The 27651-nt window shown below is 37.8% G+C and overlaps 1 protein-coding gene across 5 annotated transcripts in view; it reads right to left on the bottom strand.

Annotated features, from left to right (window-relative positions):
- Positions 1 to 27651, bottom strand: part of KCNQ5 (potassium voltage-gated channel subfamily Q member 5) — a 509046-nt gene that overhangs the window by 233066 nt on the left and 248329 nt on the right. Inside the window, exon 1 of one of the 5 annotated variants that reach the window (XM_045867082.3) lies at positions 7472 to 7873. The exons of the other annotated variants lie outside the window; for them this stretch is intronic. The gene's annotated coding sequence lies outside the window, so the exon portion shown is untranslated. Of the gene's footprint in view, positions 1 to 7471; positions 7874 to 27651 lie in introns of those variants that run through there. 5 annotated transcript variants of the gene reach the window in all.

Here is a 27651-nt window from a genome sequence, read left to right as displayed (position 1 = left end):
TACTCCAGGGAACAAAAATAATTAAAACTTGGCTCAGATCATGAGCACAGGTTTGTGAGATTTGAAAGCAAGAAAAAAAGAAAAAAAGAAGAAACATGAAGGACTGCCAGGGACTTCTTACTACCTCTTCTCTTATCACTCTTCACCTGTGGTACCAGCTGTCCTGGTTTTAGAACGGAAAATACCACATCCCAAGAGACTAGTTGTCGGCAAACCGGGACAGCAATTGCTCACCCTACGAGAGAGGTCAGAGGGTGAAGGTGTGTGTCACAGGGTGGAGAAGCGAGGGTGAGAGAAGAGAAGAATCCTGCATAGCTCTGGGATGGGAAGGGAGGGATCTGCTACTTGAGGGAAAGCTTTGAGCTTGATTTCAAAATAACACACTGAGCTCAACACAGAGCTGGTCATGTGTTGTGGGGGACAATCAGATGGGGGGAGTTTGGAAGGACAAGATGGAATCCATAACCAAAGTGGGAATGGGATTGATGGGATACAAGACACACTATCTTCAAAATATGGCACCTTGGCATGCTGAATATTTTAAGCTGAAGGAATTTGAGAAAAAGGCAGAAGCAGGGAGGTCACTCTGACCTTCCCATCCCTTCTTCCCTGCAATATGTTATAAAACCCTCATGTAAGAGGTGCCCTCCTTATACCTGGAAGAAAGGAGTATCCTTATCTCTAAAGATGAAGGGAACTGAAAGAATCCTAACAAACAGGCCTTGCTAAGTTTCCCTCCATTTACTACAATTACCCATAAAAGTATACAGGTCTAACTGTATCTTTGGGTCTTCATTTCCTAATGAAGGATCCCATGTCACATAAAACTTACATTAAATAAATTAGTATGTTTTTCTCCTGTTTATCTGTCTTTGTCAGTTTGTGTTTCAGACACAGCCAGGGACTCTGAGAGTGTCAGTGAAAACTTTTTCCTTCCCACAGGACCCAGCCAAGAAGGCAATTTTACCTCACGTTGAAGACCTCTAAGAGGGATTTTAGTGACTCTCCTTTTGACATTTAAAAACATTTTTTTATCTATTCATTTATTTGAGAGAATGAGAGAGGAAAGGGATAGGGAGAGGGAGAGAAAGTCTCAAGCAGATTCTGTGATGAGCCCAACCCAGGGCTCATCTCAGGACCCTGAGATCATCACCTGAGCTGAAACCAAGAGTCCGATGCTTAACTGACTGAGTCACCCAGGCACCCCTTGACTTTTATATAGAACAGTAATTCTATCACTTGATAGTTCCAATATTAATTAATTAATTTCTGTTCAGAAGAGAATTGCTCTTTCTGCTGTATAGTTTCAGAAAAATGTCATGAGTTCACCTCTCAGCTACACTGGAAGTTATTTTGAAAATGGTAAATTGCAGATAAGCATGTTATGGCATATAATGATTAGAAGGTGAACTGTAAGAAAACTTTTCACATTATTGAATTTTATTGATGTTACCCATGAAATATCAAGAAATGTTCTAGTTTAGTAAACTTTGACCGCATTATTTTAATACCTTTTTCCAAACTCATCTTGACCTGCAAAGGAAACCACTGTGTTTAAAATCATCCCTGAAGACAAAAACTGTGTTTATAATTCTCTTTCATTTAAAGTAATTAAAGCACAGGCACAAAAGTTGTATGCTCTTCTATTAAATAATCCACTAGTATTGACTGAACATTTGCTATATGCTTGTTAGGAAGTTTATACATACAACATGACCACAAACATGAAGCCAGTCTTAATACAGGTCTGGGACTGGTACCTCTGATATCTTTTGAGTGAACTGCTAGTTATGCACCCTTGTCATCGAGTAAGTTGTAAGTAAATGCATTTTTCTGGCATTGTTTCCTGGCAAACCTCCCTTCCCCACTTTTGGAGTGACACCCTTTGACAGTACCAAGAATTTCAAGCTGAGGGAGCCATATGTCCTAAATTTTTCTTTACGTCCTTACCTGACAGAGTTACTAAGGTTTGGGTTCAGTGATTCAAGGAATTATGATTTATTGATACCCAGTTTTGATTTGGTGCATTGGAAAATTTACTGTCAAAATGTTCATTTCAAGTCTCTCTAGGATAAAAGATTGGCTAACACATTTTGAGTTTTATTATGAGTTCTTACTAGTGAATATTTATTGAGTATTTATTAAGAATTTAATATGATTTAGATCATGTAATTCTTACTATAACCTAGTGAAATAGATCCTCTTATTTTCCCCATTTTACAGAGGAAGAAACTGAAGCTCAAAGAGATTCTTATGTGCAAGCAAGGTCATACAGTTAGTAAGTGGTAGAGCCAGGACTCAAACTCTGATATTCCTGGCTCCACTATCTTGCCCTTTGCCACGTACTACACACCCAGGTTTTCGAAAAGTGTCCTTGGTCAATTATTTTTGGCTCATCTTCCACTCTTCCCCCACACCTAATGTGAACCTTCACACCATTCTCTGAACTTGCCATGCCCATTCGCATTTCCACATCTTTGCTCATATATTTGACCATTGGTTAAAGAAGATGGCTGATCGATCCAAATCTTAGTGTGTAGCGAAACCACTATATTAAAAAAAAAAATCAGACTAAATATAAACATAAAAAGGACTGGCTAAGGTTTGGTTGGGCAAATATTTCTTTTTTTTTAATCTCTTTAATAACTTTTATTTTGATTACATGTTGAAATAATATTTTGGATGTACTGAGTTACAATGTATTACTAAAATTAATCTCAACTGTTTCTACTTTTTTTTAATGAGTACTTAAAAATTTAACATTTTGTATGCACTTCACATTATATATCTAGTGGACAGAACTGCCTTATAACCTTATGGTCTAATGATACAAAAAGTGACTTTAAATGTGTATATTTTGTTGCCCAGAAGTATAATGAGATATCAATACAAGACTCTCAAGTATAAAAGTCAACAATAAAATAAAAAATCTTTGTTATTGGCTTATCAGGATTCATATTACCTGACAGATTTTTTTTTTCCAAATATGGTAGCTTTGTTCAAAATTATCTGCTAGTATGTAGCTGGAAAAAAAAATACACTGATTTCTTAGCTAAAACTTCCATTCGACATACTGTCCTGGTTTTTTTCAGATTTTCAAAGTCTGCAAGCTCAATCTTACACTTCTTCTCATACACTTTAAAAGTTTTTTGTAATATATGGGTGTTTAAAAGCTGTCAATTACTGGGGCGCCTGGGTGGCTCAGTCATTAAGCGTCTGCCTTTGGCTCAGGTCATGATCCCAGGGTCCTGGGACCGAGCCCCGCGTCGGGCTCCCTGCTCTGCGGGAAGCCTGCTTCTTCCTCTCCCACTCCCCCTGCTTGTGTTCCCTCTCTCGCTGTGTCTCTCTTTGTCAAATAAATAAATAAAATCTTTTAAAAAAATAAAAAGCTGTCAATTACTGAAAGAAAAGCACACTACCTGGATAAGCACACTGCAGCAGAACTATCGATTTGCCTCCAGGAGCAGAACACAGATCCAGAACCTTCTCCCTATCCCTTAATTCTAGAGCCAATACTGGGAGAAGAGAGGCAGCATTCAGGAGATAGTATTTTTTTAGAGTTCCAATTTGGTGTCTTTCTGAAGGCATTCTATCTGGAGTTCTGCTAAGGTAACACTTCATTGATTCAGGATAGTAGGGTAAAGATCCTTGAAAGAGTGTGTTGTGTGATAGCCCTTTAAATGTAAATCTTTTTCCAGTTCAAAGGAATAATTGAATCTGTTAAGAAAGATAGCATATTGCCAGCATGATGGAGATATTAGTATATCCCTTACTGTATTCCAGGTATCTCCAAGTTCTTTGGAATACTGTTTTTCAAAATGATCCAATACAACTTTGCAAATCTGTTTTGCAAGTTTCCTCTCTGATTTTGCTTTCAGCCGGGTCAACAAGATCCCGCCGCGAGATGCCAAACAAGAGGTCTACACCACCCAGCATCTAAAACCTCCAGGAAATCAAAAGCACAGCCTCACATCCAAGGTTTACCTGCATTCACTTCTACCCCTCACTTTTCCGGTTCCTGTTGGGCAAATATTTCTAAAACATAGACTGGAATTGGGCAAAGGCCCGGAACTATTAACATTATTCTGAGCAAAAATGTAGAACATAGAAAAAGAAAAGAGAAATGAGCTTTTTCTTCACTGAAATTAATGTCAGGAAAATGTTAAAGGCTAGAGTTTCCTGATTCTGAAATAACATCTGAGTGGCAGAAGTCTTCAGGAAGTAGCTCTAATGGCTACCCTATTAATAATAGAATTTCGGGGGAGTAGAAGTGATCTGCATAAGGTCACAGATTTTCTTAGGTGTGGATTCCCACCCACACCCTGGTTCAGAATGCTTCCTTACATTTAAAGGGATCACACTATTATTCTGATGAGCCAATGAAGAAGCAAGACACATATCATGACACAGGCAGACGGGCAGGCTGGAAGGTGAGGGGGGAGCCAAGTTTCCCTCTCTCAGAGACCTGGAGGTAGTGTTGTTGCAAGACTGCTCCGTGAGCAGCCGGGACTCAGCCAGGATTGTGGAGAACAGTCCCTGGGCTGTGGACTTTTGGGGTGCAAGCAATAGGCACACTCTAAACGCTGGAAATTACTAGTGAGCTCATAGAGAACACATCTATCTTGGGCATGGAAATTCTGACACAAACTACATGATTGATCTATAACCACAGGCAGGTTTCCTTTAATACTGGCTGATGCTTTTTCTGAAACACCTGTCCACCCCAGACAGTTTGCTGAAATCTAGGCATCCCATTGCCTAAAGTTCTATTTTTTTCCCTGATTTTTAAAAAAGATTTATTTATTTATTTTAGAGAGAGAAAGAGAGAGAGAGGGTGCAAGCAGTGGGAGGGGCAGAGGAAGAGAGAGAATCTCAGGCAGACTCCGAGCTGAGCAGGGAGCAGGACCTGGGGCTTGATCTCATGACCCTGAGATCAGGACCTGAGCTGAAACCAAGAGTCGGACACTTAACCACCCAGGCGCCCCTCTTTCTGATTTTTTTTTTCCCCAGAGGGGGAGTTCAGCAGGGTAACGGAGAGCATTGACTGAACCAGATGCCTAGGTTTGAATCTAGGTTCCATTATTTATCAGCTGCCTGATGTGGGGAACTTAACTTCTCGGGTTCTGTGTTTCCTCAACTGTAAAATGGGAAAAATAATTTTATCTATGTCATAGGTTTGTTATGAGAAAACATGAGTGAACCACTGAAAAACATTTAGAAAAGCACCTGACATACATACAGTTAGCACTTAACTGCTCAACAAATGCTAGTTGTTATTATTATTATTATGGTTTCTGTCAGCACGTTGTTGTAAACTAAATACAACAGTGTGTTGGAACAGCTGTGTTTGGGGTTTTTGCCTCATCCATAACCTCTTCCCTTAAGAACTGCCTTGGCCCTTACGGTCTGCTGAACGGGCAGGTCTGGGCGACCCTATAAATAATTTGTGCCTACGCCCTCTTCCTTTGGCTGCAGGTTACCAGACCAGAAGCAAACACCTGATCCAGGGCTAACTAGTCCATTGGATGGCCATGGACACTCAAGTCATTTGTGAAAAGGTCATATAGAACCAGAGCCAAAGTCAGCCTCAGGACAATATAAAGTCACGTGCCAAGTGAAGTTTTGAGGACCAGGACAGTGAGAAAGCAGAAGCCTGTCCATGGAGAGGAGGTTGGAACAGAAGAGAAGAAAAGCTATGAAGAGAGTGAGAGTGAGAGTGAGAAAGGAAGACAAAGCGAGTAGGACAGGACTCGAGAGAGCTATCAGGCGCCTGAAGTGTTCCCAGTTCCTAGCTGTAGTCTCTATGAATCCTTTCTGGAATTCGTGCAACTTTTCAATTTGTTGTTTACTTGAGCCACTTGCTCACTTGTCATTTGTTCACTTGAGTTTAATTGCGTGAATTTGTGTTCTTTCATTATAATATATTACAATATCATAGGCATATGTAACTTTCACTGGATAGTTATTTAGAGGTCCTGGCAGAGAGCAGGTACTGTTGCTTATCTTCCTCTCATGTTAATTTGGTTTTGTCTGATATTCTGGAGGGGAAGGGGATGGCAGGCAGTCAGCAGGCAGTTTCCTTTGCAGTTCTGAGCAGGACCTTTGCTGTCAGCTCCATCTCTGTCTCTCCTCTGTTGCTCTGACTCTCCCCCAAGTTTTCAAGGTTCTGGGAAAAACAAAATGTGTCTCTTCCTCATAAAAAGACCTCTCTCTCATGACCTTGAAACACGTTCACAAAAAATGGTTATGTTCATGTTCCCAGATTTTTGATCACATGAAGCATCAAAATAATAAGATAAATTCTTCACTGCATGAGGCTCTGTCAGTCAAAGCCCATCCAAAGTGTATTTCAAGGACAAAGCATCACAAAATACTGATAGATGTTAGTGGAAAATAGGGATACTGTGTTTAAATATATTTGGCTTTGGTTTAAACAAAGTTAGGCTGGACTTCTGAGAGATTTTAAAATGCTAATGTGCAGGAGGAATTTTTTTTTTTTTTAAAGATTTTATTTATTTATTTGAGAGAGAGAGAATGAGAGAGAGCACATGACAGGGGGGAGGGTCAGAGGGAGAAGCAGACTCCCTGCCGAGCAGGGAGCCCGATGCGGGACTCGAACCAGGGACTCCAGGATCATGACCTGAGCCGAAGGCAGTCGCTTAACCAACTGAGCCACCCAGGCGCCCTGCAGGAGGAATTTTTAAGAGGAGACGGCCTGTACCAGTTCTTGAGGTACCACTTTGTCATGGAGCGTGGTGAAATAGAGAACCCAGTTTGGTATGCTTACTCTGGATCCATGGTTCTCAATCAGAGATAGTTCTGTCTCTCCCCCTTCCTCAACCTTCCCTGGGAACGCTTGGCAATGTCGGAGACATTTCTGGTTGTCACAACTCGGGAGAGTGGGGAGTTGCTACTGCATCCAGTGGGCAGAGGCCAAGGGTGTTGTTCAGCATCCTACGATGCACGGCACAGCTGTCTACACAGACTGTTACCTGGCCCCGAATGTCTACAGTGCTGAGGTTGAGAAATCCCTAGTAACTTGATCTAGTAATATTAACAGTAACTTGAGGCATAGGGTGAGAAGGGCGGGGGGAGGCGGCAGGCTTCCTGGGCACAGCCTTCCTTCTCAGGGCAAAACGCCTTGTGAAAATCTCTTAAATCTCCCAGAATCTGTCCCAGAGTCAGTTCTCTGCAGGCCCCTGATGTTACTAGTTCAACAAAAAGCCTTTTTTTCTCCCCCCCAACATTTCTCGGTCCTATTATATTCATTCTTTTAAGAATATTTCAAATTTACAACATAAAAGGGAAAGTAAGGGTGAAATAAGTATTGGAATTTTTTTTTCTAGCCTCATGCTTTCTCAAGATTTACTCAGGCTAATTTATTTCTACCACATGCCGTGGGAGATAAGCAGCAGCAGAGGTGTCCGTGGTTACGACAGCAAGGCAATTTTGAGGTCTGTTGCCTCCTTACCTTCTTTCTGTCTCAGCTCTTCCTTCAGTGCCCTGACTCTCTTCTCAAACGGAGAACTCACTCCTGTGAGTGTACAAGAACATTAACGCCGTATTCCTCCAGGGCCACGGCGGAAGTTCGTGTGCAGGAAGGGAACAAGGAAATGCAAATTCACAAGAAGGTATTAGGCATCTGTTCTTCAGTGTAGGGTCTGCCTAGCACCTCTCAACTCTGTCCTGTAGGTGACTGTGGAAGTGGAAACTTCTGACTGAGGATGCATCTCCGAGGCATTATTCATCAGTAGGAAATGACATTGCCAAAGGTAGAAATGGCCCAGAAAGCACAGGGGTGTGGATTCTTTCCTTGTCCCCGGTGAGGCATATTCAGACACTCCTTCTTGCCCCCTCCTCTAGATCACTAGTCTTCCCAGCCTCCAGGGAGGTTCCCCAGTTTGTACCCCAGGAATGGTAACAATCCCTGAAAACACTCCCTGGCCCCCGCCCAATGTAACACTGCTGCCCGTCGCTCCCAGCCTTGTACAGCCACTGGTTGGCCACTAGAACTGGCCAGCTGTATACAGAAAAGCTGTGTCCCCACAGATCAGACACCGAGAAGTCAGATGTACCAAGTATTGAAGGGTTAGATTCTTTTTTTCTGTTTTTTTCAAGCTTAAATGAACTAAAGCTAGAACACTCTTTCAATCTCCTCCTTAATATGTCACTGTTCACAAATTAAGATTAGTCACTTTTTTGTTTGTAAATAAAAGCCAAATTACGGTATCAAATTTTGCAGAAGACTGTAGCTGTGTAAGACACCTGTAGATTCACTTAGGAGTTAGGTATGGAGGGGAAGAATTCACTTCCACCTCAGTGGAACTGACAACAGGGAAAATGTTTTCCCTTTCAGATCTGAGAAGGTTTACTGCTAAGACCTAGAGCTGGAAGAATCAAGCAGAACAAAGCATGCTGTTGTCCCCCATTGCTCAGGAACAGCGGTCTCTACACAACCGCTCCTAAGGGGGGAGCGCCCTGACTGTGGTCACTGGCTCCCGTCACAGGAATCCTCTTCCTCCTCGTCATCAGTACAGTCCCTATATTTTATTCCCCTTCGCCTCACTTAGATTTTCTCCTGATCTATTTCCCCTGAAAGGTCTAAGAGAGCATGCTACTACCAGTTTCATATTAAATATTTCCAGGCAGGCACAATATCTGGAAATGATTGGGTTATGGCCAGGTTTAATGCTGAGGGTGAAACATGAATTGTTTTTACTTTGTGTTAGGAATTAATACCCATTACTAATCCTGTGTAGTAATAAAGCAGCTGCAAAGAAGACATAAAATGAGAAATTGCTGCCATAGAAACTGCTGATGATTCTGCTCTGTCACCGTAGGTTTTGGAGTTGTGTAAAAGAGCTCAATTTTAATAATTTAATATTAAAAACAAATTACTTTTCCTCAAAAGATTGATTTTATAGCTATGGCTCAATTCCCCAGGATTATCTATCAGGGATAAAACCGAAGCCACTTAGTATCCATAGTCTAGGGAAGGATTCAATAAGCAAATTCATGTGTGAGGCTCTGTTTGCACTTGAATTTCTGTGCAAATTCTGATTTAGGTGAGCACCTTTATATTTATCATGATTTCTAGTAGTGTCTATGCATTTCAAATGTCTTCCATTTCAAGCCTGATTTGCTTTTGTGTGTTAATATTCAAGAAGCATCCCACGTAAATAATTACATAAGGTTAGATGTGTAAACAGAAGTACAATGAATAAATTTGTCATTTTTCTAATGGTTGAAGATTTTTGACAGCACTTAAAATTTAGTCACTGCCCGTGTGTGATTATGAGTTACGTGTATGTGTGCATCACAAGTGAAGCTCATCACACAGGAAAAGGTCTATTATCGTAAAAACTTTTCAAGCCCTTAGTATAGACACATACACGTCTTATTTTAAAGAGACAATGTTTTCCAAAAACTTAACTACTTAAGATAGAATCTTCTATTTTCAGGGAGATTTAAGGAATGAATATTTGTTTGGGGTGAATTAAAAAAATTACTTAGCATGGAAGCCATTTGATTAATTTTTTTCTGATTCTTTGGGGTCATTTTTTCAGACAAGCAAAAGCAAAAAAATGTGAACCTTTTTATTTGGGAGCAAAGAACCAACAGTTATTTAACCTTTTAAAAATAAGAGGCAAAATATCTTTGAAGCCGGACTACATCATAAGCAGCAGAACGATATTCCCCTTTTCATTGGAGTGGACATCCTTATAACCTAGAAGTCCTTCCTCATGTCTAGGCTAAATATGCCTTGCTGCCACCTCTGGCTTCTTATTTTGCCTCAGTGGTTAAAAAAACAACAACAAGATTTACATTTTCACTGCAACATATTTGTTTTTACTAAAAGCCATTATTAAGTCTTTCCTTCGGCATCTCCTCTCTTAACTAAATAGCCCCAACCCCTTGACCTTTTTTAATTAATAGGTTCTATTTTCTGGTATTTCTTGTATTATTCTTTCTAATTTCTGTATCTTACCACAGGGGCTAGTTTGAGAGTTTCCCAAGCTTGCTTAGTATCAACAATACCACTGATCTAACTTTTTTCCCCACATCTTTTTTGAAAATGCAGAGCCATAGAAAAAGCAACATTCTCTGTTGAGTGGAGAGAGCAAGCCAGAGACAGCGGAGTGTATTTATTTGGTCTAGGTTTTGCATGTTTCCTTTGACCAGGAGACATGCTGAGTTTGCATTCTTCTGAAGGCTCTCTGCCACCACCCTCCAACACGGTATATAAATACACAACTGCTCAAGTCCCTGGCTTGAGGCTTGAGTGTAGGGATTTAGCTGATGGCTCTGCTACGGCCACCAATGGCTGCAAAGCCGCCCCTCCCCCTAACCCCCCTTGCGCCCCCCCCCCCCCCCGCAACTTCTTATCTTCATAGAATGCTCTTTTTGGTAAAGAAGCCAAGATTTATTCCCTTAGCTCTTTAGGATCTCGGTGGTTCTTTTATCAGAGCAACATAAGTCTTCCTGTTTTATTTTACTTTTTTTAAAACCTGCTTTTACTGGGCTTTATATTTATATTTTCACACTTAAAATGGGGGGAAGAGAGAGACCCTGTGCAATGGCAGATGTATCAGTGGGAAGCTGGGCCTCAAAATGTGTGACCAGCTCCCTCCCCTTCCCCCTCTTATCAGCACAGAAGAGGCTGAGCTCACAAGGGCAACCTGGTCCTGAAAGAGCCTCTCTGCTGACTTGATAACCCCACCCCTGAAGGACCTACATTTGGTAATAAAACAAATTAATACATTTGCAGGCTAAAAATTATCTTGCTTCCCTTTCCCTCATCAATAAACAAGCGCATGCACCCTTTCTAGCTTTTCTGTAGCACCTTTATTATTTTATTTTATTAAGTTCCTCATGACATTATTTCCCAGCTTGGACTGTTAGTAACCTCTCCAAATGCCATCTGGACATGCCATAATTTCTCTGTTCTAAGTTTCTATACTCCAAGTCCTTGACCTTCAAGCACAAGAACTCTCTTTAAAATGTCCAAAGGTTGCACATGAGAGCAGGTGTACTTTATGCAACTATTAGTTGAGAAAGCACATAATGAAACACTACTCAAACTCAGTGATGCCTTTGAATGAATTTTTCCAATCCCAGTAACATCTGTACACTTTTGAAGAACAGCTGTACACATACGTGGGATATGTAATACTGACTTTCTGTAGACAACGCTTAGCGGACCCATGGATTCGCACACCTCTTGCCACAACTCAACCTCCCAGTGGTCCTCAGGATACACAATGGGACCCACTGCTCAAGAGGATATAGGCTGACACAGTGCCACTTATTACTCTGAAATCTCATGATGATCTGGTAGCTTCCAAAATCAAATTTATTTCTATAAAATAAAATTGAATTTCTATAATCTTACCACAGGGGCTAACTTGAGAGTTTCCCAAGCTTGTTTAGCATCAACAATACCAGTGATTAAAATCTGACTGACATCTACTGGTGATGAGAAAAGAGAAAGTGGAAAACACACCTGATTGCAGCTAATACTCGAAACACTTCAAGTTAGTATCTTTACCTAAATTAAATTAAGCTTAATGTCTGTATTATGAAAGAAGAATGCAGAGTGCATGCCATTTTTAAAGAATTTAATGAAATCTTCTGAGTAGAAGTATAGAGTTCAAATAACACCAGTCTGCTTACCTTTGAGTTTCTATTTAAAACTATTTTTAGCCCATCTAATGTTTTAAATATGACAAAGATATCTTTGCAGAACTTTTTTTTATTATGTAGAATGGTCTTAAAGGCATATATTATATAACTTTTATTAACTTCCTTTTATATGCTTGGCATTGTGGTAGACTTTCTAACATAATCTAGGGCAAAGACTCAGAAAAGTTTGACAATTTACACATGGTTGCCAAGCTGAAGTGTCCCAAGACCTAAATCAATATGATGACGAAGTCTGAGCATTTTGCATTATATGAGGCTACGAACTCTGATTATTTCTGCAGGAAGGAAAACGGTTGTTGCCAGTTCTGGGAAATCACAGATGGCTCTGAAACTAAGCAAAAAGGACCCTGGATTAACAAGGAGATGGAAAGCTTTATTGTCTAGTGAAAATATCCAGAAGTTTAGTAAACAGATCTAATGAATTCATTAATGCTCATTATAAAAAAGTTACAGATTAATAAACCCAGTAAGTCTTTTTCATTTGCCTTCTATGTGCACAATCCTGTGTTGCCAGCAACACGTGATCCCCCACAAGTAATTAACTGTTTTCGGTGATGGTGAGTATTTTGAATACTACCCAAGATCGATCTGTCAACATTTGGAATGATAATGCCACCAATTGATAGAGATTCTCTACAATAACTCATTAGGCCTACATCTGCTTACTCTCAAATGTTTGTTCTCCAATCTCTTCCTCTCCTAGATGTTAATAATTAGAAAGCTTATGTATTTGAACCTTGCTGTGAAGAATGAGAGAAGAAATGTGCACTGCCAAATGAGAAAGAAGAAAATGTACGGGCAAGCCTTCCAAAGCACGGAAGTCATCAGCAAAATTGTCAGCTCAGAAGTAATGCAACTTAGTGGTAAAAGACAACATCTTTAAGGAAAGGAAACTGCTAAAAAGGAAATGCTATCTTGTCTAACAAAATTGAGAACTTTTTCTTTGGATCTGGCACACAACATAAATACATATAAGATGTTCTTAGCTTTGCAGATTTGTATTGGACACTTAACCCTAATGCACATTTGACGACAAGCTACTATGCTGACCCAGTAAACCTTTCTTCTGCCTGGATTTCTGCAACAGCATCATAATTGGTCTCTCTGCTATCACATGCACTCACCTATTGTTTATCACTCCCTCTTATTTGCCAGGCACCATTCTAAGCATCTGTCTGTCTCACCATTCACCCCTCTGACCACTCTTTCTCCATTCTTCACATTAAAGCCAGAAGGAGATTCCTAAAACAAATCTGATCATGTTATCTTCCTGGTATAAACTCTTTTTTTTTTTTTAAAGATTTTATTTATTTATTTGACAGAGAGAGAGAGATAGCGAGAGTAGGAACACAAGCAGGGGGAGCGGGAGAGGGAGAAGCAGGCTCCCCGCAGAGCAGGGAGCCCGATGTAGGACTCGATCCCAGGACCCTGGGATCATGACCTGAGCTGAAGGCAGACGCTTAACGACTGAGCCACCCAGGTGCCCCCGGTATAAATTCTTTATGGGCTTTCTATTGCTCTCGGGATAAAGTCTGAAGCTCTTTCATACAGCTAACAAAGCTGTTCACAACACGATTTTGGCCCCAGCTGGAGTCATGGGCACAGGCCTCGTGTGTGACCTTCCTTAGGTCCTTCTCACCCATTCCCCCTTGCAAATATCTAAGAAAATGTGTGTTTTCCATCTATGGCTGCCTGAGGTGATCAGCTGATGTAAAATTGATGAATCTCTATACTTGCTTCGGTGTGGTTCATACAGTGAGTACTAAGTCACATTCATGTTTGCCACTTTATATATATGTATTGTTACTCGTGTTCATTCTTTTAAATAAGAAATTGACATTTGTTTAAATAATCCTGAGGCTGCCCGTTAGGCTCTACAGTCAGCAGGGAGTCTGCTTGAAGATTTTCTCCCTCTGCCCTCCCCCCACTTGCATGTATGCTCTCTTTCTCTCAACTAAATAAATCTTTTTAAAAAATAAAATAAATAATCCTGGAAGACATAAATTTGGGGCTGAACTGTCTTATTTATTTATTTAGAGAGGGGGGAGAGAGAGAGAGGTAAAGTGAGAGACAGAATCCCAAGCAGGCTCCACGTCCAGTGTGGAGCCCCACACGGGGCTTGATCTCACAACCCTGAGATCATGACCTGAATTGAAATCAAGAACTAGACGCTTAACCGACTTAGCTACCCAGGCGCCCCAGGTCCTTTTTTACTTTTACATTTTTCAAATTGAGGTATAGTCGGCACACAATGTTGTATTAGTTTCAGGTGTACAACATAGTGATTTGACAGCTGATTACATTATGCTGTACTCACCACAAGTATAGCTACCTTCTGTCCACATACAATGCTGTTATAATGAATTCATGTTCACTTTTATTCTCTTTCAGCTTCTCACTTACAAAGTAGTTCAGAGACTTAGAGCAACCAAATTTAGAGTCCAAGGGTATCTGAGTAAGAAGAGTAGGAGATCCTGGCAAGGGGTGAAGAAGTATATGTGGAAGAATGGTATGCAGGGGACTTATCAGCCTCAACACACAAAAAGTCCCTTCCATTCTGTAAGAATGATTATAAATGAAAAGGTTTAAATTTATGAGTGGCTACACATTAATCAGCTAATCAGGGGAAGAATGATAGCTAAGAGAATGCTTCACAGCTGATAGTAATAAAAATATAATTCTTATACTCTTCGATATAAGCATTTATATGCACTGGTAGATGGTTCCTTTCTATCTCTATCACTAATTGTATAACAACAGATTTAACCTTAACGGTTTTAAAAGAAATGAACTTTAAGGTCATGTCCAGCCCTAGATTTAATAACTTTATTGGCATTTTCTTAGAAATGTGTTAGCAATAAAAACATAATGAATCCTATATGCTAATCCCAGATTAGCAGTATGGTAAATTCTGCAATTTAGGTGTATCACCATTAGGTGGTAGTAATGTGCATGTATCACACGATTCAAGTAAAAAACTGAGTTGTATTTGATAAAGGATTTCATCTATTTTCTTACATTTTGTTGTGGAAGCTACAACTCTGCATTAAAGAAGTGCAGTAACATTTAACAGTAAGGAAAATTCTGGGATTGTGTTCACTGATAATCACCTTTTACTTCATGCACTGAACATGAGTTTAATGTCTGGAGTTCTGATGGGATGTTCTAGACCTTTGATCTTACTTAATGTAAAATTGTCCATGATTGAATATCACTTTGGAACTTTTTCTTTTCTGCATTAGCCACAGTCAGTCTATTTAGAAACTCCTAGCTATTTTTTTTTTTAGATATCTCTGCTTGAAATTGCCTGTATTCTATATTGTGGACGCAAGTAAACTCCAAAAAGAGGCATGGTGATCTCCAAATAGGAGCACTGGCCCTCATCATGGCCCTATCTTCATTGCTAAGGCGCTAGCCCCGGACTCGAGCCATGGTGTATGCTGGTTGTTTTCCCACTTAAGGTGCCACAATCATCACTTTTTCCTTAGCTCCCATTCATAGAAACAATCTGATGCTGACAAAGGTCATCATTCTCACTTTGGGAAAATTTATTCTTAATGCCTTAATGTTCTATCAGATTGACCAAGGAGAAAGTGTTGGGATCCCTTATATACTATTCTCTGATTTAATCTTCTCTTTAATTCTTGTTCTTTTTCTACTATTACTGTTTGTTTTCTTTATTTCTAAAACCTCACTCTGTATCACACCTCATTTCTCTTCTGTCTTCCCCAAAGCTATTTTCTCTAGAGAACGCTATCGATTTTTGTCTGATATTTCTCACAACTATTAAATCTTATTACCTGTAACTTTTTCCCTTACACTTACATTTTTCTTTCAAGTGATTTAAGATCTGACTATGCCTCTATAGCTTTATCTTTTATTTGAAAACTTTCCCATTGAAATGTTATTGTTCCACTTTTGAAATATCTGAAAATTTAAAACATCACAAGGATGCTAATATAGAAAGGTCTATTGGGGATTTTTCTTTCTTATAGATTTAATTTCATAAGAATATTAAACCATGTGTATATATTTTTCATTGCAGAGAATGAGGAACATTTGTGAAATTAAATGCATTTTTCTCAATTTATATAAAGAAACTGTTGAACATTGGAGTAAAGCAGAGGTGGCATATTCAAATTAGCAGACATCTTTAATTAAAAAAAAGAAAGATTTATAAAAATTTCTTCAATTCATTTGATTCTCTTCCATGCCACTAAATTAAACAATCCTGAATATCATTATATATTAATTTACAGAGTTTTGGTTCTATAGCACAAAATAGTTTTCTCTATTCCTTTGATCTCCTGTTTTTGAATAATTCACTACAGCTTGTTGTATCCAACACTATTCAAAAGTCTCTTAAAGTTCCAAAAAGGTTTTCTTAATTTTAGAAAGTCCATATGTTTAGCTTCTGTTGATAAATGCTCTCTGGAGCCATAGTTAAATGGATATGGAAAATCTGCCTGTGGATAAAGCATATTCTTTCACATATTTTTAAATGTCTAGAGGAAAATAAAGATAAAACATCTGAATTCTTGATGATAGAAATGTTGAACAAATGTACATAGTAGGCAAGGGCACTTGAGGAAGAAAATGTCTTTGCTTGTCAACACATTTCTATTAATATTACTGGTTCAGACTGGGCTATGTTGTATGTTTGTTTTCTAATACAAGAAAATATACATATCTTTCCTGGATGAGAATGAACTATACTCTGACTCTGAATCAGCGAGGCATGGGAAGATATGAAAGTGGTGAGGGCGAGGTAGAAAGAGTAATAAAACAGTGTTCAGGAGGTGTGGACACAAGCTCTAGCTTAGTCAGTACTGGCTTTGTACATTTGAGCCCATCTCTCCTAGGGTTCTTCTCTGTGAAGATGGAGGTGGTAGAGCAGAGGACCTCATCCCACAGCAGTAAGATAAAATGCTGGCACTCAGACAGGTTTAGAATTAATTTGAAGGCTAAGGATTTTCAGGCTATGTTATTAAAAAGATTAAGTAGAAAACATTTTAGGACATCTGTTTAAAAATAACACTGTGGCGATGTTCCTATATGAAATTTCAAGGGTCATGATAATTACTTGTCATGGTTCATTATGTGTACTGATCACTTAGGAAAAGAAAAAGCCTACATCTCCTTTGGTGTCACAGTGTGAAAGGTGGTTAGAAATAATTAACAGAAAATGATACTACTAATCTTTTATTCTCTTAATAATGTGGGTTTGGAACATTCCATCTTTTAAGTGACCTCCTGCTCTTGAAAAAAAATACCTAAAACTCACTTTTTATGAAAAGTCTTTACTTGATTACTTTGAATCCTGAACTAACCTATTTCACACATGAAGATTGAAGCTCAGAATTTCTAGTCCAGATGAAGTAAAATTACTCTGATTTGCTATAAAGTGTTTTGATAGTTTTTTATCAAAAATATAAAGTATAATAGTTAAGATGGTTTGCAATATCATAAGAATAGACATATCAGGGTGCCTGGGTGGCTCAGATGGTTAAGCATCTGCCTTCGGTTCAGGTCATGATCCCAGGGTCCTGGGATTGAGTCCCGCATCGGGCTCCCTGCTCAGCGGGGAGCCTGCCTCTCTCTCTCTCTCTCTCTCTGTCTCTTATGAATAAATAAATAAAATCTTAAAAAAAAAATAGACATATCAAAGAAGTAAAAGAGATAGCCTAGAATGAAGTATACACAAAGTTCACTTTACTTATAATGAAAGAAAAGTCACAGTTAGTGGAGAAGGAAAGGATTAATAAATTGTTGTAAGACAAGTGTCTGGCTATTTATGAAAAAAAAATTGGAGTCTTTTTTTATACCACTCATGAACAAGAAGAAATTCCATATGTATTGGGGATAGCTGTAAATAATAAATCCCAAAATAAATTTATTCTAAATAAAAATATAAATAATTATAGAAAATCAATATATGGGTGTACTTTTAAAAGCATGTACAAAATAACATGGTAAAAGTAATAAAAAATTTAAATGTCTATGTGATCAAAAAGAATACACTGAAATCGTTAAAATGTAGATCACAATCTGGTTGGGGAAAAAATATAATATGATCAACAATATGATGACAGCCATAGAATAAAAAATTCTTCAAAATCTTTAAGAAAAACATTATGATCGCAATAAATAAATAAGCAGTAGTACAAATAGAAAACTTACAACAAAGGAAAATTTATGGGTACAGCCACTTTGGAAAACAGTGTGGAGGTGCCTCAAAAAATTAAAAATAGAGCTACCCTATGACCCAGCAACTGCACTCCTGGATATTTACCCCAAAGACACAGACCCCCAATGCACACATTGCAATAGCAGCAACGTCCGCAATAGCCAAACTGTAGAAAGAGCCGAGATGCCCTTCAACAGATGAATGGATAAACGGAATATACTCAGGGGCGCCTGGGTGGCTCAGTTGGTTAAGCGACTGCCTTCGGCTCAGGTCATGATCCTGGAGTCCCTGGATCGAGTCCCGCATCGGGCTCCCTGCTCGGCAGGGAGTCTGCTTCTCCCTCTGGCCCTCCCCCCTCTCATGTGCTCTCTCTCTCTCATTCTCTCTCTCTCAAATAAATAAATAAGATCTTAAAAAAAAAAAAAAAACAAAAAAAAAAAAACCCGGAATATACTCAGAATATATACAACGGAATATACTCAGCCATCAGAAAGGATGAATACCCAACTTTTACATCAATGTGGATGGGACTGGAGGAGATTATGCTAAGTGAAATAAGCCAAGCACAGAAAGTCAATTATCATATGGTTTCACTTATTTGTGGAACATAAGGAATAGCATGGAGGACATTAGGAGGAGGAAGGGAAAAATGAAGGGAGGGAAATTAGAGGGAGAGATGAACCATGAGAGACTATGGACTCTGAGAAACAAACAGGGTTTTAGAGGGGAAGGGGGTGGGGGGATGGGTTAGCCTGGTGATGGGTATTAAGGAGGGCACGTACTGCATGGAGCACTGGGTGTTATACAAAAACAATGAATCGTGGATCACTACATCAAAAACTAATGGTGTATTGTATGGTGATTAACATAACATAATAAAATAAAATTAAAAAAAATTTATGGGTAAATAGGTTTGACTCAACTAGCAATCAAAGTGATGTAAATTAAGAAAAATAATTTATAATCAAAATAATAAAACTTGATAAATTTAACATACTGCAGAATATGTATAGAGTACCACTCTATTTTCAAAGTAATTTGGAAATATGTATCATATGTCTCAAAAATACTCATAGTGCTTGACCCAATAATTTTACTGTTATGAATGTATCCTCAGCAAATAATAGGAGATAAGGAAAAACATTATGCCTAGAGAGATTCATTTCAATATTATATGTACAAGACAAAGGGTCTTTTTTTAAAAAAGATTTCATTTATTTGAGAGAGAAAGAGTACACAAGCAGGGAGGAGGGAAGAGTGACGGGGTGGCGTGTGGAGACTATCCGCTGAGCAGGGAGCCCCATGTGGGGCTCCATCCCAGAACCCTGAGATCATGACCCCAGCTGAAGGCAGACTTTTAACCAACTGAGCCATCCAGGTGCTCCAAGAAAAAGAAACTTTAAAAAAGGATAATGGTTGCTGAGAAATTCTGGTACAAGTTGGAATAGCATATGGTTATTAAAAATGACTTTTGAGAAGAACATGTAATATCAGGAGAAAATGCTTTTGTTAAAATGTTTACTGAAAAATTGGGACATGAAATTATTTGCTTGATAATATATACATAGACAGACATTTTCCCTCATGTGTCATTCATTACTCATTAGAAATGCTTTGCACACATATGAAGCTAAGTTGCAAATTGTTAGTACTTTTAAAGTTATCACTGATGATAAACAAAATATTCAAGGAAAATATTCCTTGGTCTATACTGGTGGTATGGATAGGAGAGATAGGTTTTTGGTAGACAGGAAAGACACAGCCTTGTTTTTTTATAAAGGCCTTGTCAATTGTCAGGTAAAACTATTTCCTAGAAAGTTCTTTAATCTTAAAAATTAGTTTTAGAAAAGTTTCCATTCCATTCCCCTCCATCCCACCAACAAAGCCATGAATTTTAGTCTGTGGTCCTCTACTTCCTCACACTTCCAGGATGTCCTGATGTAGCCCTGGCTTGCTCTCAACCATTTCGTATTTCCTCTCTTTCTTTTTTTCCCCTTTTCTTTCTCTATCTATTCCCTTGGTTCTATTTTTGTTGAAGCCCCAGTGACCCTGATAATGGTTCATAGCCTTTACTGTTTACCAAGTATTTTCATATGTACCAAGAAAAAAGAAACAGTTTCAGCTCATTGGCCCTCTTTTTTTTTTTTTTTTAAGATTTATTTATTTATTTGAGAGAGAGAGAGAGAGAACAAGCAGGAGAGGCAGAGAGAGATAGAGAGAGAATCCCAAGCAGACTCATTGCTGGGCATGGAGCCCATCACCGGGCTGGATCTCACGACCTGAGCAGAAACCAAGAGTTGGCCGCTTAACTGACTGTGCCACACAGGTGCCCCTTGGCCCTCATTTTCTTATAAAAGAAATCTTCAATAATTCTCATCACAGATAGAGTGAAACTCCCCATTATTTTGAGCCCCAAAGTGGGCCAGTCTACAGTTCCACTGTCTTCTATTCCTGGAGTATTCTGTTCTCACCATTACCCAAATATGCTCTGCTTTCTACATATTTATGTTTGTTTTTTTATTCTTGTTTTCCATTTTACATAGAATAACTATAATACTAGGATGTGGAAGTTAAGAACTTACTAGAAAGAAAAGGTTTCTGAGGATTCCCCAGCAAGAGAATACCTACGGAGACTTCCTTTGGAGTAGCTTCTACAGTACTTCAGTTGTCTGTGAATTTTTAAGAGATGGCTCAGTGAGCATCACGCAGCTGAAGGCACCAGTGACTATGGTGGGCGGGGGTTGTCTAGGAATTCTAGGAGCATACTTTTTACCACTTCGGAGACTTTGGGAAATATCAGGCCCTCTAAACTTCAGCTGACCATAATTTATCATTCAAATGAGTACACTGAGAATAGAAGTGGGTGTTATTAAAAATTATACCAGGACAACGAGTGAAAAGCAAAACAGTTATGGACAAACTTTTACAGCATTTTACCTTGTATTTGTTAAAAATATAGACTCCTAGATTTCTGACCTTCTGAATATGAATTTCTGCAATTCGAGCCTAAATCTGTATTTTATATAGGCTCCTTAGTTGCTTATTAATTGAAGTTTGAGAACTATTACTCTAAATGTTTTTTAAACATCTAGGTATATGTGACTTTCTTCTATAATCTTCCCCTAACATATAATGGAGACCATCATCAATACATTTTATTGAGTAAACAATTATAGAGGGTGCCTTCAGGGCACAGTACAGATACAAAGTTAAAATTTGCTTTCTGTATGACATTTACAATGATGCATTTATACCCACTATAGAAATCAGTTTAAAGACTTGATTTAAATACTGTAATTATAGAAGTACTGTTTTCTACTATTTTTCAGGGCAATTATATAACATTTCAATTACAATGTGACCTCCTTTACAAACTCTTATTGGGCATTTTATTGTAACTTACAAATAATCTCATTATAATTTAATAGACTTGCTAAGAAATGAACTTTTGGAACTCAAGTCATGTTTATATTGATACTATTAAGTTTTGTGACTCAAGCACATTGTTTTAAAATGAAAGAAAATTTACTGCAATGTCCAACTTCTGGAATTTAGAATTTGTCTAGTTAACCTAGTAAGGATCTCACTGAATTTTCTAGTAAATAATTATATTCTCTGGAGTGGATACAAAAACCTTCTGAGCTGTACCCCTTCATAAATCTTTGGGAATTAATATCGGATATTTTTAATGTCAGAAAAAAGCTTCTAAGGTCCTTTTTCCATTCTTTAAAAAGTTTCAATATATATCTAATTAAACATTAAATCAATATTTAGGCCTATTACAGGTAGGTTATGGATATATCATCAGTGGTTGAATAATATGTAAACTGACCACATTATACTGTACATGGTAATGAATAATTCAAAGTATCAGTTAATGTTCCTTCTAACCCTGATTCTCTTTGGTCCTGTATTCTCTTAAAGAATCCTTTAAAACTGCATGCATTTTTTTCTCTTCAAAAGGTCTTATTCCAAAAAAAAAAAAAAAAAAAAATCACACTCCCAATGGCATGCTTCTGAATTGTTCATCATATGTATGGCCAGCAATCTTGTCCTTTGGCACCTCAGCTGAAATTAAAGTAGCTTAGTGTGGTGGCTATCAACCGGGGATGAGCATCTACATCATTGTGGAGCTTTTTAAAAATACAAACTCCCAGACCCCACCTTGAACTTGTATAAGAATGTATGGACCTGAGGCATAAGTGTGTGTGTTCTCATGGACATCCCCTAGTGACAGCCAGTGCATGTCTTTCATTAGGAAGGAAACCACTGATGGCTAAGAGTCTGTGTCCAGGGCTTTAGTTTCCAGGGGGAGGATCTAATTAAAATCCTTGTCTGACTACATGATAGTTGTGTGACCATGTTATTTACTTTCTCTGAGATTAATTGCTCCTCTGAAGTTATCATACCAAATTAAAAATGCTATTTTTGATAGTTAAAATAAGACAACCAATGTAAAGGACCTGAATTTCCATCTATGTAAGACAAATTTTCTTCTTTAGCCTCGAAATGAAATGATTTTATGTGAATAATGTTCTTTATACAATCTCCTTCTGCTAGTTTTCACTTGATCAGACAGCTCTGACAGTCTTCATGAGGAATCATAAAAATAATCAACCTTATCCCAAAGAATTGTCAACTGAGACAAAACTGGAGGGAAATTCATTTTCACCATCTCTTAATATTTGATTTACAAAGAAATTTGTTTTTTTAGCCTTTCTTGCTTTCAGAATAAGAACTTGCAGCATAATCTTCTGGAACAATTTATATATCATTTCTAACAAAGATGTTATGACCATCTATCAAAGCTCAATGCCACTCAAGTTGCTATACAAAAGCCAAATTATTACAAAGGTAACAGTGAGAGCTGTTGGGTTGAATGCCAGAAAAGAAAAAGAAAAACTTCAAGGTACTGGGTAATTCTGTGTATTCATGGCTGTTTCTAAATCACTTCCTCTTTAAATGTAATGTTCTGATCCCATGGGAGAGGTAGGGATGTATATAAGGGAGCATCAAAGGTAATATTTCAAGTGTCAGAATAATTGCTTTAACTCATTTGAGTCAATAGATATGACAAATGTTAAAGGGACCCTGCTTCTGCCTGGAACATTCTTCCTTCAGCTGTTCCCACAGCTTACTTCCTCACCACCTTCGAGTCTCAGTTCAGATATTTCCTTCTTAGCAAGGTCTCCCTGTGAGCACTTACTTAAAATTAGAATCCCTTGTTTGCTCAAGCAGTGTCTCCCTACCCTCTTTTACTTTTCCATAATACTTATCACTTTCTAATGCCCCTTATAATTTACTTATATATTATATTTATCATCTCTATCTTCCTACACATACACACAGATACTCAGGGTGTGGGCTCCATGAAGGCAGGGATTTTTTTCCTTCTGCTTGCTGCTCTATCCTTAATGCCTAGGAAAGGGTACTTTGCAGTAGTAATTTGGTCAAAAAATACTGAATGAATAAATGAATAAATAGGTGGGTGAATGAAGGACTATCCAGTAATGCAATGTGGCAGGAAAGTTGGACATCCCTACATATGGCCAAATGATGGATATTCACCAAGGCTAGGTGAAGCAGGAAACTCATCATCTGAGCACTCCAGAGAGAAGTGAAGACCCACAAAATGTGGACTGACATGCTTGGTTTTGGAGTTGCTGTCACTACTGCATCATCCCCTGACCCTGAGACCAGAACATGATTCCTCACAGACCCAGTCTGGACTCCATCTAAACCACTCTGCCCAACACCACCCGAATTCTTGATCTTAAGTCAAAATTCGATCATAACTTTCCTCTGCTTAACAGTCTTCACTGACTCTCCACTTCTTCAAGATAAAGTCTAACAAAATGTACAAAACTCCTACTTGTAGTTCTTCATTTTTTCCTCATTATTGACTGCCCTCTGTACACCAAGTCATATCAAAGTACTTGCAGTTTTCCAGAAGTGCTATGTTCTCTGTGTCCGTGCACTTGTTTTCCTTTAGCAGTTCTATATTTATCTGGCCAACACCTGGGATCCTCTGAGTCTCAACACAAGTATCATCTTCCTCCCCCAAAGCCTACCCTGGATTGCCAAGGATGTACTGTTACCCGCTACCTCTCAGCATACTGGATCTGTCCATTCTTCTTGAAGTTCTGCCAATTTTTAATGTTTTATTTAATGTATCAGCCCTCTTTATCTCTCATAATTTTTTTGTTTTAACATTTATTTTTCTGCTTTTAATATAGCTATACCGACTTCCTTCTGGTTAGTTTTCTTGGTACATATTTTCTCACGATTTCATTTGTAGTATTTTTGTGTTGTATTTTTAAGTGGGCTTTTTATAATCACAATATAGTTTTTTTAAAAAAAACTCTCAATCTTTGTCCTTTAGAGTATTTAGTTTATTTTCACTTATTAGGTTAGCAGTGTATTTAAGCTTTTTCTAATTTTTTTTTCCTTTTAGCCTTTTTGAATTAATTGGTTTATTTTTCTTAGTTTTCCTGTTTACTAGTTTTGGAATTATACTCTTGAATTCTATTATTTTAGTGCATACTCTAATTTCTATTATGCATATTTAACTTAAAGTTTACATTTAATCAATATATTTACCCTCCTTTGGAATAATACAAGGGCCTTCAAACATTTTAACCCTGATTACTACCACCACCACCTATATGCTGTTGCCTAGGTTTTTAGTTTTTGTGTTTATTGTGAAAATTAAATACTATTTTTCAATCACTTATTGTCAGTGTTTATTTAGATTTATCTACGTGTTTATTCTTTTCTTTGCCCACCATTCTCTCTTGCAGCTCAGATTTTCCTTTGAGGAAAATTTTCCTTCTTTCTTAGAACACTTTTATTCTAATAATCTCTTCCAAATTTATTTGCTATTGTTTTTCAGTTTTTTTAAACACTATGACAATTAGTTTTTAAAATTTATTTGCTTATATTTATATAATTATGCTCACCATTCTTTCTTATCTTTCAGACAAGATATCCTTTCTGGGATAATTTGATTTTTTATTTAAATACATCTTTTAGAAAAATACGTGTGTGAGGGTTTCTTGGTAATAAATTTTTTAGTTTTAGGTTTTTATATTTATTTCTTTAAATGACTAAAAATAAGTGTTTTGTCTTTGTTCTTGAAAGACATACAATTATGCTTACCAATAATTTATCTCTTGGAACTTTATAAATCATCCCACTAACATCTTTATTCCATTGTTGCTGTTGAGAAATCAGTTGTCATCATAATTGCCACCCCTTCTTAGGTAATTTACTTTTCCCTTTGGCTTCTTGTAGGAATCTTCTGTGTTCTACGGTTTGTATATGATATGTACGGATTTCTTTGCATTAATCCACTTAAGATAAATTTGGCTGCTTGACTGATAATTGGCATTTTCTTCAATTCTAGAAATTTCTTAACAGTTATGTTCTGGAATATTGCCTCTTCCCCATATTCTTTATTCTCTCTGGATTCTGATTAAATGTACCTCTTTCAAAAATGTTCATATTTTTCTTCTTTATATTGCATTCTTAAGGTAATTTCTTCACGTTTATATTCTACTTCACAAATTCTCTTTTCAGCTGTATCTACAATGCTTCTCACATTTATTACACACATACACACACATCCCATATATATCTAGAAGTTTTGTTCATTCTTTTTTCAACTATGGTGCCTAGTTATCTCTAATGTTCCTGTGTTCCTTAGTCACACTTGTGGGATCCTTTTTTTTTCTTTAAACAGATTTAACATGTCTATTTTATATTCTGAAATGGCAAAAAACAGTATGTGCAATCTTTGAGGGTCTGATCCTGGCATTTGTTTCTTTTGCTGACCCTTACTCATGTTAGCTCATGGGTATATAATGTGAGAATTCTTAAGGCCCTGGGTTAAGGTGTATTCCTCCAGAGAGGATTTTCTTTTATTTATGTCTGGTGTAAACTTAGATTTTGGGAGAACACACAAGTCATTTAAACTCAAGTACACACTTAATGTAAGAGTTGGTTTGTAATTCTCAGTGGAGACCTTTTTCCTTCCTCCAGCAAGAGCTACTATTTTTTTTTTTTAAGATTTTATTTATTTATTTGACACAGAGAGACACAGCGAGAGAGGGAACACAAGCAGGGGGAGTAGGAGAGGGAGAAGCAGGCTTCCCAATGAACAGGGAGCCCAATGCGGGGCTCGATCCCAGCACCCTAGGATCATGACCTGAGCTGAAGGCAGACACTTAGCAACTGAGCCACCCAGGTGCCCCAAGAGCTACTATTGAGACAAATTAATTTCATTAATTTCTTGCCTTGCAGAGTAGTTTTCCTACCCTATTTTACTATTTCTCTGTGGTAGTTAACCTTAAACAGTTTTTGCTTTACTTGAGACACTTCTGCAGCACCCCCTAGGCTTTTCCTCCTTTCCCCTGTGTTTCTGTGATCAAGCACTAGGGTCACTAGGTGTTGGCAGAAGAACATGATAGATGCCAACTGCCTTCTTTTTGGATTCATGATTTCTTCTTAATTTTGGCCTTTGAGGAGCTACCTTACTTTCCTGCCAATTCAGCTGCGCATTTTTTTAGGTGATGTTTTAAGACGAATTTTCAGGATATCTGTCCCATCATACAGTTAGAAAGATAAGTCCTTCTTTCAGTATTCTGAATTAACCATTTAATAGCATTTAATGCATTCTTTTGTAATTGTCAATTAGGTTTTCTATTTTTCCCAGTTGATTGTGTTCATCATGGGGGCAGGAACTATTTCTTAATGTGTACTAATTTAAGAATATTAAAAAATATTTGTTCAAGAAATATTCAGTTTCTATTACTTACTATGCACTGATACACTGAGTTAGTTGTATATACAAAGGTGGTCTAAATTGAAATGGTCTCTGAACTTAACATGTTGACAATTAAAAATAATAAAAGCTTACATTTGTTGAGTCATTTCTAGTTACTAAATGGCCAGCTGTTCTGATAATGCTTCATATTTATTGTCCTATATTAATTTTCACAATTCCCCTATGAGTTTGTCATTGTTATTATTTCATTTTAAAGATGACGAGACAGAGGCTGGGAGAAGTGACTTATATGTGACAAGAGAAGAGTGTGATAATTATTATGGTAAGCTAGTCATGACCTAATTTAAAAAAATATAATCTCTTTCTATTGAATTTTCTTTATGTTGCCTATTGCTATAGGCTCAACATTATACATAGTTTCAGAGATACACTTGAACATATATAAAGGAAAGCAGGGCAATATCCCTAAGAATGGACCCAGTCATAGGCTCCAGGTTATATCCAGGATCAAAGAGTATCTTCAGGCAAGAATACTATTCGAATGACAGCATGAAACCTTTTGCTAAAAGAATTCAAACCTTGGTTATTTTACATGTATCAGAATTTTTAACTGAGTCATATCTTTGAACACCTACTTGATGTGGCAGAGATTTAACTCATCATGTAAATTCTAAGCAAACGAAGAAGACATATTATATATGCCCTTAAAGTTATGGATTCTTAAAATGTATCAAGCTATGACAATAGTCATTTGCTATGTAATATATAGTTGCATTTTATTTCATTAATGACATCCTTTCCATGGCAGCTTGTACTTTATTCAGCCTCACTTGTACTTGTCATTTGAAGTCCACTCTTCACCCCCCCAACCCCCCTCCACCCTGTCATTTTAATCTGCCTTATTGTAGGTTCTAGTCTCTTGCATTCTTTGTTCTCTCCATTTCCCTATCTTCTGTGGCAGCTCAGGCAGCTGCCT

Source organism: Mirounga angustirostris, unplaced genomic scaffold, assembly GCF_029215605.1.
Source record: "Mirounga angustirostris isolate CCGP_5_RB_7025 unplaced genomic scaffold, mMirAng1.0.hap1 SCAF_8, whole genome shotgun sequence".
Taxonomy (NCBI): domain Eukaryota; kingdom Metazoa; phylum Chordata; class Mammalia; order Carnivora; family Phocidae; genus Mirounga; species Mirounga angustirostris.
Note: the sequence above shows the minus strand (reverse complement) of the source record. Positions and strands in the feature narration are given on the sequence as shown.